Raw genomic sequence first — 11,621 nt, 5'->3', positions numbered from 1 at the left:
CCACACCTTGGTATTATTGAGTCAACATTTTGTTGTGATTCACAATAAACCACAATAAATAATACGCCAACTGCATTTAAAGATTAAAAATCTCTTTCAAAATCAGTAAAAATAAACAGCCATACTTTGGAAGACACTTTGATTTAAAATATTTCTTTTCAAAATGAAGATCACTTTTTTTAAACCACTTCTTTTGCATTTTAAAAACACTATGTTACAAAATTCCTCAGCACAGTATACACCTCATTATGTCTGTTTTTTCACCTTCACCAAAGCATGCCTGCATTTCTGGAGGGCACTGTATGGTTCAAGACGGGGGTAGAGAGGGTAGCTTTGGTGTGTGTGTGTGTGTGTGTGTGTGTGTGTGTGGGTGGGTGTGGGTGTGGGTGGGAGGCTGGTTTTGTGTCTGAATGAAACGCCATGAGAGAAGAGAGAGGGGGGAACGAATAATGTGTCAGGCTTTTTAGTTGAGAGACTTCTTGTGTTGATGAATAATTGAGCTGTAGTCAGGCGGAGAGCTGTTTCATGAGCCCCTCTGTCTCCAAGTTAAAATTAGACCCTTCTCTCTGTGCAGACAGTCTCTTTGAACTGCTACTGTCTCAGAGCATCACTCAGCTCTCTGCAGCCCACTTGGGCCTTTCAGTGCAATATGCCTCAGTAGATATTAGGAGAGACATAAACTTGCTCGGCCGACAGGGGGAAAATTTACGTTATACGAGCTGGGGAACATAATATTAACATGATGAGGGACGTTCTGGATTATAACAGGCTTTGTCGTATCTGAATTTCTTTTCAAAAATAAAAAACATTTTTCTTGTGTTGATCGGGGATGCTAATTTGATATTCAAAGCTCCTCTCTGCAGCACTTATAATGAAGTTCTGTCCCTCCTCTGACTACCTGTCATACCAAGATCCCCCAGGCTTTCCTGTCTTCGCCTGGCCTCTGAGTACCAGCAGCCCATCTCAATCTGTCACTCCTGTCAGCCCCACAACGCCACCAAAGAACCCAGAAAGTAGGACACCGAGAACTCATCGCACACACACACACACAGACACACACACACACTCACACAGTGTGAGAAATGCTTTATGAAATGTAGTCAAAAATACACATTTTGCGACAGAGGCCTTAGAGTCCGTCATTGTAATATCTGCTGTTATCTGTGGGCAGCCGGCTCTAAATGGGGCATTCAGTGACTCTTCAAAGCCCCTGTTTCTGCAGGGCAACTCGGGCTGCATTGTTACTGTTTTAATTAGAACTGCTTCTTGCCTGCTCTCTGAGATCCACCCAGCCTCAACATCAAAGAGCCGCTCTGAATAATGATGTACCCCTCCATGCCTCAGGTACAGCCTGAATCTCAGAGCCCCCACCTCCTCCTCCTCCTCACACTCCCTCCAACCCTCCCTCCACACCTCTTTGTACCTCTATGCTTCCCAATTTACTGCTATTCCTCTACGCGCTGACATAACACTATTTTGTCGTGTTCGGGGCAGCAAGTTGATGGTAAGCTTTTCTGTGTTCGGGCTGGATGTGGCTCCATCAGCCTGGTGGTTACAGCAGCCTCAAAGGACGAGTTCTTTTCATTTGTCCTCTATGTATGTCCCGATGGTCACAAATCAGTTTTACTGAGATTAAAACATCACAACGCTCGGCTTTCCAAATGGCATGGGAACATCTGTGAAAGGTAAGAGCTAATAGGGTTAAAATCGAAGTGCCAGCTGATGCGGACTACTGATTTAATTCCTCACTGTCTGCAACTTATTTTATTATTTACTTTACAGTATTAAAAGTCCAGAAGAAAGAATATTTGTTATTTTCCAGATACACAATTGCAGACTCCTCATGTTTAGAGTATAGGTTCAACAGCCCATAATATTGTAGTAGGCCCTTTATATCACAATAAACATTACTATATCTAACTGAAGCATTATCAACAAGCTTGAATCAATATATTATTAAAAGAAAAGAAGAAGAAAAGAAAAAGAGTAAAAAGAGGTCATGATTCATTACTTTGACTCATAATTAAAGCACAAAACCACTGTTCAGCATGAGAGTTCATTCTTAAAGGGGAACTATGTAGTTTTGGAGAAGAAATTCGATGAGGTAATAATTCAAAGAAATATTCAGAAATATTTTTTTCCAAAAACCAAGTAAATAAACTGTTCTCAGAGGAAAATAAGGTCCCCAGGACACTGTATGAAGCTAGAAAGGTGGCATGGTCAGCCAAATATGAACAAAGTGAAACAGTATGAAACTGTGCTGTCCTTTACAGTCAGTTTGTTTATTCAGTTTATTCAGTCATGAAAACAAAGAAAAAAAGTTGGTTTTTTTTTAAATCAGCCACTGAAGATCTTCCTCCTCTGATTGAAAATTTCTTCCCTGAAACTCAATAGTGCTCCTTTAATTTTGTAAATATCAGTTTGATAAATCAACCCCAGCTCAACCATGATCTTCATCTGCAGAAGGAGTTTGCTCAGTTGTATAGAGATAAATATGTCAACATGTGAGAAAATGGTTATGAATATGGTCAAAAGACACCTGATGACAACACCTTTGACCCTTAATTGCAATGGGCATTTGGAGCTGTTTTCTGATGTTACACAAGCTGACAATGAATCAATTAGTCATGAAAATAATAATGCAAATAAATCATTGGTTACAGCGCTAGTGATTTCAATGCAATTTTGATTTGAAATCATAACAGCTGCTGAGCTGTTAACAGACCCATCTTCCTTGACAACCGAGCAAACTGATGAAGACCATGTGATATGGCTGAAAGCTCAGGAAAAAGATTGTAAGTCAACCTCAAGTTAAGGATGCTTTGTAAAAAATAACACGAGTTTGCGGTAACGTGGCAAATATCATAGAATACAATATTTCCCAGAAGCAGACTGCTGTGTATGTATGTATGTGTCAAATGTAAGGTATAATATTTGTCATCATGTGCTGGTTTTTATATTTTGTTATGTTAAGTTATGTTGTGTAATGGTGTGTTATATTGTGTTATGTTGTGTTAAGTTATGTTGAGTATTGTTATGTTGTCTTATGTTATACTGTGTTAAGTTATGTTGTGTAATGGTGTGTTATATTGTCTTATGTTGTGTTATCTTATTGTGTGCAATGTGTTATGTTGTGGTATTTTGTGTTATGTTGGGTTGTGCTATGTTGTTTTATGTTGTATCATGTTGTATGTTATATTGTGTTATGTTGTGTTATGTAGAGTTGTATTATGTTGTGTTGTGTAATGTGTTATATTGTGTTATGTTGAGTTGTGTTGTGTTATGTTATGCCATGTTATGTTATGTTATGCTATGCTATGTTATGTTATGCTATGTTATGTTGTGTTGTGTTGAGTTGGGTTATGTTGTGTTGAGTAATGTTGTGTTGTGTGTGTTATGTTATGCCATGGTATGTTATGCTATGTTATGTTATGCTATGTTATGTTGTGTTTTTTGAATTGAGTTGAGTAATGTTGTGTTGTGTTATGTTGTTATGTTACGTTATGTTATGTCATGTTATGTTATGTTATGCTATGTTATGTTATGCTATGTTATGTTGAGTTATGTTGTGTTGAGTTATGTTGTGTTCTATGTAATGTTATGTTATGTTTTGTAATGTTGTTATGCTATGTTATGCTATGTTGTGTTGAGTTATGTTGTGTTCTGTTATGTTATGTTGTGTTTTGTAATGTTGTTATGTTGAGTTATGTTGTGTTGAGTAATGTGTTATATTGTGTTATGTTGAGTTGTGTTGTGTTATGTTATGTTATGTTATGCCATGTTATGTTATGTTATGCTATGTTATGTTATGCTATGTTATGTTGTGTTGTGTTGAGTTGGGTTATGTTGTGTTGAGTTATGTTGTGTTGTGTGTGTTAAGTTATGCCATGGTATGTTATGCTATGTTATGTTATGCTATGTTATGTTGTGTTTTTTGAATTGAGTTGAGTAATGTTGTGTTGTGTTATGTTGTTATGTTATGTTATGTCATGTTATGTTATGCTATGTTATGTTATGCTGTTATGTAGAGTTATGTTGTGTTCTATGTAATGTTATGTTATGTTTTGTAATGTTATGTTATGCTATGTTATGCTATGTTTTGTTGAGTTATGTTGTGTTCTGTTCTGTTATGTTGTGTTTTGTAATGTTATGTTATGTTGAGTTATGTTGTGTTGAGTAATGTGTTATATTGTGTTATGTTGAGTTGTGTTGTGTTATGTTATGCCATGTTATGTTATGTTATGCTATGCTATGTTATGTTATGCTATGTTATGTTGTGTTGTGTTGAGTTGGGTTATGTTGTGTTGTGTTGAGTAATGTCGTGTTGTGTGTGTTAAGTTATGCCATGGTATGTTATGCTATGTTATGTTATGCTATGTTATGTTGTGTTTTTTGAATTGAGTTGAGTAATGTTGTGTTGTGTTATGTTGTTGTGTTGTGTTATGTTATGTCATGTTATGTTATGTTATGTTATGCTGTTATGTTATGCTATGTTATGTTGAGTTATGTTGTGTTGAGTTATGTTGTGTTCTATGTAATGTTATGTTATGTAATGTTATGTTATGCTATGTTGTGTTGAGTTATGTTGTGTTCTGTTATGTTATGTTGTGTTTTGTAATGTTGTTATGTTGAGTTATGTTGTGTTGAGTAATGTGTTATATTGTGTTATGTTGAGTTGTGTTGTGTTATGTTATGTTATGCCATGTTATGTTATGTTATGCTATGTTATGTTATGCTATGTTATGTTGTGTTGTGTTGAGTTGGGTTATGTTGTATTGAGTAATGTTGTGTTGTGTGTGTTAAGTTATGCCATGGTATGTTATGCTATGTTATGTTATGCTATGTTATGTTGTGTTTTTTGAATTGAGTTGAGTAATGTTGTGTTATGTTGTTATGTTATGTTATGTTATGTCATGTTATGCTATGTTATGTTATGCTGTTATGTTGAGTTATGTTGTGTTGAGTTATGTTGTGTTCTATGTAATGTTATGTTATGTTTTGTAATGTTATGTTATGCTATGTTATGCTATGTTGTGTTGAGTTATGTTGTGTTCTGTTCTGTTATGTTGTGTTTTGTAATGTTATGTTATGTTGAGTTATGTTGTGTTGAGTAATGTGTTATATTGTGTTATGTTGAGTTGTGTTGTGTTATGTTATGCCATGTTATGTTATGTTATGCTATGCTATGTTATGTTATGCTATGTTATGTTGTGTTGTGTTGAGTTGGGTTATGTTGTGTTGTGTTGAGTAATGTCGTGTTGTGTGTGTTAAGTTATGCCATGGTATGTTATGCTATGTTATGTTATGCTATGTTATGTTGTGTTTTTTGAATTGAGTTGAGTAATGTTGTGTTGTGTTATGTTGTTATGTTATGTTATGTTATGTTATGTCATGTTATGTTATGTTATGTTATGCTGTTATGTTATGCTATGTTATGTTGAGTTATGTTGTGTTGAGTTATGTTGTGTTCTATGTAATGTTATGTTATGTAATGTTATGTTATGCTATGTTATGCTATGTTGTGTTGAGTTATGTTGTGTTCTGTTCTGTTATGTTGTGTTTTGTAATGTTATGTTATGTTGAGTTATGTTGTGTTGAGTAATGTTGTGTTGTGTTATGCTGTGTTGTGTTATGCCATGTTATGTTGTGATGTTATGCTATTCTATGCTATGCTATGTTATGCTATGTTATGTTGTGTTGAGTTGTGTTATGTTGTGTTCTGTTACGTTATGTTATGTTGTGTTGAGTTGAGTAATGTTGTGTTGTGTTGTGTTATGTTGTGTTGTGTTATGTTATGCTATGTTATGTTATGCTATGTTATGTTGTGTTGAGTTATGTTGTGTTGAGTTATGTTGTGTTCTGTTCTGTTCTGTTATGTTATGTTATGTTATGCTATGTTATGTTATGCTATGTTATGTTGTGTTGAGTTATGTTGTGTTCTATGTTATGTTATGTTGTGTTGAGTTATGTTGTGTTGAGTAATGTTGTGTTGTGTTATGTTATGCTATATTATGTTGTGTTGAGTTATGTTGTGTTCTATGTTATGTTGTTATGTTATGTTGTGTTGTGTTGAGTTATGTTGTGTTGAGTTATGTTGTGCTGAGTAATGTTGTGTTTTGTTATGCCACGTTATGTTATGTTATGCTATGTAATGCTATGCTATGCTATGCTATGTTATGTTATGCTATGTTATGCTATGTTATGTGTTGAGTTGAGTTATGTTGTGTTGTGTTGAGTTATGTTGTGTTATGCAATGTTGTGTTGGGTTGGGTTATGTTGGGTTGGATTATGTTTTATTATGCTGTGAATATGGAAAATATTTTTTTTTTTCAAATGTCTGCTTCATGAATAATTCTGAATGTCAGCCCGCCGGCAACAACAGAATTGGATTTTATCCTCCAGCACCATCTGATGACCACTGCAGCTCTTTTATCATCTTTAATTTTGAATGTATCATTTAGATTTTATTTTTTACATAATAAGGCCGTCAGACTGCTTGTTGGGAAATTATCAGGCTTTCTTGATGCCTATTTGCATAAAATGTATTATCTCTCACCTGTTTGAAATGTATTAACAGTACACATCAGGTCATATCAATAAACCAGAACAGCTACCTTTTTGGCAGCAGAGCAAAGCTGTGACAGTCAAAACTGACTTGAGTTACATAATATGAATTACATACTGAACATACTGAACTGATGACGCTAACTCTTTCTTTCAAGCATCACCTTGTATAATCCAACCTTGGCCTCATGCAGTCTTTCATTGCTGTTCCTCCGTGCTGACTCACGGCTGCATTCCTCATAAGCTCGTTCTGTAAACACTCACAAGAATGAGGCAACACCAACGAAGTCTCATGAAATATAGAGGTTATGTAATCTCTTGAATCATGGTGCACTCAGCTGATTATGCACAAGACGTGGCACCCATTACAGCAAATCACATTTTAATGAGTTCAAAACAGTATTAATCTCAGAAACAATGCACAATTATGTAATTCTTAACCTCCCTTGCAGTGCATTGTGTATTGTATTTGAAGCAGGTCAGGGACCATCCTCCAGTCAGATGCCAGCTCATTGTAGGAGCTAATTTTAAAATCTGATTGCATAACACTGGAAGGGTTACTTCAAATGGCACAGCCTACATCCTGAAATTCTTCATCCCAATCATTCATATTTGACAGAACATAATATAATAATATGACATATTTTAGGATGTGTCAGATACAACTGCCATTGTTATCCATGGAGGTCTAGCTCTTTCACCTCCAATCCTCATCAGCAGCATTTGACAATGACAGGTAGAATATTTTACAGTACACTATTACTATTTCCTTATTTCCTTTTTACTGTAATAGTCCTATTTATGCTGCATTTACGTGCTCCTCGGATGGTCCCATTTACCAACGGGAAGTCGTTCTTCTGACTTCAGTGTGTTCATGTACGTCATATCGAAATGTGAGATCAACATGGATGCTAATCTAGGTCACTCTGTGTGGACAACCCTGATTCGAAAAAAGTTAGGATGTTGAAAAAACATACAAACTGTGTGTTTTACAACCCCATCTTGTAATAAAATATATGTTTTCCTTGTACCGTTTTCAACTGAGTATTTGTCAAAAAAAAGATTAGCCTAGCTAATTCTCACTTTCTGTTTTACTTGCTTCACACAGAGTCTTAACTTTTTTGGAATCGGGTGTTGTATTCAATATCAATCGTCTTGACAAACTGTTGTTATAAAAGCATAAAAATATCTAATTAATCCTTTGAGAAAAGAAATGTCTGTCTGCTAGGTGAATGCTACATCCGTATTACAGGTAGACCTATCTTTAACCTCGAGTGTTATGTAAATTAAACCTGAGTAGCGTAGTAATAAGGTCACCTAATAAAAACTAAATGTTTTCAAGTCCAAATCACATTAACAAGCATTGCAGAAAGGGTGAAAATACATCATTTTTCCAATGTTCATATTCCACCTCTTTCTCTGTTACAGCGAGTTTAGCTGAGTAATCCCACTTTGATCACGCTGCGTTTGAATTTTTAATCTCAGGTGAGGGCGGTGTGAAACCTTGCTTATTAGGATGATAACTGCAGAGCTACAGCCAAATTAACATCTGGCCCCCTGCCATCGTCATCAGGCAGTAAAGCGCCTGTTTTGTCTGTTGTATGGATAAAGGAGTCAACTTGTTACAAGGCCGAGATTAATTGCACCAGTTGAGGTGATCCAGAGCGTTGCTTGGTCGTGTATTGATGGGGGGCTGCATTGGCCCATTTAGCCTGCCGGGCCTTCGGGGAGTAGAACATTCAGAGCAGCCCAAGGCCAAAGCCTGACGCATCTATCATGAGGATTGCATCACTTAAACGATCAAAGGTCGGCTTGCAGTTTCCTGTGTGAAAGAGTTGTTTTCGCTCTTTCGGGAATGCTGCCATTTGAAGAGTTACCTGCAAAATGTCAAAGTGCTTTCTTGCAATATGATCAGTTTTATGTGTCTCAGCCTCTCGTCTGCCTCAGATAATGATGCCACTCAGACAATACAGCACAAATCGTAGAGTTCTGTGCAGCTCCGGCAAGCAGAGAGTCTGTGTAGCACAGCTTCCCACTGGAAAAAAAACAGACCAGACTGAGAGAACAGTGAACTCACTGATCTATTTTTGTGATTTTAGATGAATGCATGCATGTTTGTGCAAGGGGGGGAGGGTATGTGCGTGTGACAATGAAACAAAATCGGTGCTGTAATTGATGTGCACCTCCTGATAAAGCTATTTGAGAAATCGTCGGCCCAGAGGTCACAGAGAGGCTGAACCATGACAATGACATCAGAGCCCAGAGCGAACCAACAAACGGCGTCTTGTTTTCGCCAAAACAAAGGATGTTTGTTTGCGGCCCCTTTTTTTCCCTTTCAAGGCTGGTCCTGTGAGTTGAAAATGTGACGACACAGTACACTGACCTTTGTTTCTCCGGTAACAGACTCTCTCTGTGTGGGTCTGAGAGTGGCCCTTTGGTGTTGAGTACCGATCACATGAGCGGCTAAAATAACAAAGCAGTCTGATTCGGGCCTTTGTCTGGATACAGTCACGTGATTCAGATCTCCAAAGAGTTGACACATAGTATAATAAGCAATATTGTAAGCAGAGAACTGGTGGTGAAAGCTTTGTCATCTGATTGAGGGAGAAATGAGGCTGTATCTCCCAGTGAGGTCGGCTGAAATCGCAATGCATGATGGGCTTAATGCACACACATATTCTACACAAACAGAATCACATGAAGATCAAGCAGGCTCTATAAAAGACGAGAAATTGATTTTCCCTCTCAAAGTTACTACATAATAATTCCACAGGACTCATTAATGCATTGTGCGCAAAAATTAAATAAAAACAAAAAGAAATCAATAAGTTCTCTCCAGGCCTGCTGTGGAAATAATGTCAAGTGACACTTTGGGATTTACAACGCATTTAGAAGAAGAAATTTGCATCATGACTTTCATTCTCAACCCGGCCTAAGTGCCTCTTTAATGTCCCAGATGTCGAGGATATCAACATCAGTGAATCAGCAGTGCAGCTATCCATCCTTCTGAGGTTATTGTCACACTCCTGTGAGGATTACACGACAACGATCCCACTGCCGTCACGGGTCTTCTGTCTTCCTGAGGTGCGCGCTGTTATGAGGGGAACAAGATGCAAATTGCAATGTTAGACCAAGCATGAAAATGTGTGGGAAAGTGATTTATGGAGCAATCTGCGAGTATCCCTCTTAATTAATATGTTGTCATATTGTACATGGACAAGGCTTCTCTGATGAAGTACAGAAGGAGAAGACGCTGGGAAATCCTGGACCATTCTCAGTGAGTGGCGACCAAATAAATCAAGTATTTTTTAAGGTGTGAGCTGCAGGGGACGTGTAATTAAGTAAATGACATGGCATCTTTCTCTCATGGGCTGTAATATTACCGCCACGTGCAAGTTGAATGTAAATGGGAGTGTTATGTCTGTGCAAAGATCTATGATAACATTTAGAGCCGGCAGGGAGAGTTAATGCTGGCATGATGTCTGACATTAACATTTGAGGCATGTAGCAGCTGCTGCGATGCAGCGAGGCTTCTAACAGATGCAGAGATAAAGCAGAGGGAGTTAAAATTCATCTATCACCAGAATTACAAGTCAATAAAACCGACTCCAGCAACAACAACAACACCGCTTTAATAGACTATATGAAAACGTGCCGAATATTTGGATATCATCAGTGATCAGGAAATGTAAAGGGAGAGTAAGATCACTCCGACATCCCTTAAATGTGGCTCTATGTAACAATTTGCAGTAATTCTGTGTAATATTTAGTGTTTTATTGGCCATATATGAGCAGATTGTAACGTGACGTGAAAAGTTAGATGTCTCAACGTCTCAACATGACATTAAATTTGAGGTTTAGACCTACCTTGGTAGCACTACAGAGCTGTTTTTCGTGGGTTCCTGTGAAAACACACAAGTAACGCAATTCTTGTCAGTGGTTTCACAGTATTCCACTGATCCACAGGTGGCAAAGACAGAGGAGAAGAGGACTGTGGGCTACTAAACATGGATGTAAACAATGGTGTATATAAAATACTAATACATAAAAATTCAAGATGTTTGTTTGAGCTCAAGGGTACCCACAATGCATTTTGATGAATAAGACTGAATGTCAACATGTAAGAGGTCCCCTCTTACATCAGACTCCAGAGGGGTCAGACTCCAGTTTCATCTTTAATATTAATGTATTAGATATGGAATTAGGTATAATATTAGATTAATATTGCCAATGTTACCACCAAAGTACATTCTTCACCTCTATATTGTCTCTGAATAACACTTTTTCATTTTCTGAGACAATGACAAGAAAGCTTTTCTGAATCTGACAAGTGAATCTGTTATGTAAGTCATGTAATTGTCAATGTCATGCATTATATTATTATATTATTAATAATATAATAATATAATGCATGACATTAAATTACATGACACAATAAGTATTTTTATATTATAAGTTTGTCTGGTATTCATTGAAATTTAGATTTTGTGTTTGAACTTGTCTTAAAGATTAAACACCATCTGCTGAGGAAGTTAATGTGCTGAAAGTCTTTGTGGTGAGACCAGTTTGTTTCCAAAGTCACAAATGGCTCTGAAACTCAAGACAAAGTGTCATTTGGATCAAACAATGTGTAAAACTTGAAGCATGACAGGCCATCAGCAGCCCCTCCCTTCTAGTACAAAAAGACAGCCAGAAATACCGCCAATCATCAGAGACACCCATCTCTGAGGTCGTGTCTGTGCCCATCGCTCAGCCTGGTACTGTCAGCAATTCCACACCCCCTCAGGATTCCCACAGAGCCATGTGGCAATGAGGGTCACATTGCATTCTGGGAGAAACTCTCAGCTAAGATACCCTCCGGGCACGGCCCCACCCCCCCCCACACACAACCCCCCAACAATCTTGCTCGGTCTCCTCCAAAAAATTCCTTGGCCTCCGGGGCACCACACAACCCAAAATAACAGGACACATCAGCACTTTCATCTGCATCCCCGAGCAAGCTCAGACACTGCAGCAGCAGCTGTTCGACCACTCACAGGCACAGATAGAGTTCTGAA

Source organism: Pagrus pagrus, assembly GCF_965226575.1.
Source record: "Pagrus pagrus genome assembly, chromosome: 15".
In the NCBI taxonomy this organism is placed as follows: Eukaryota; Metazoa; Chordata; class Actinopteri; order Spariformes; family Sparidae; genus Pagrus; species Pagrus pagrus.
Note: the sequence above shows the minus strand (reverse complement) of the source record.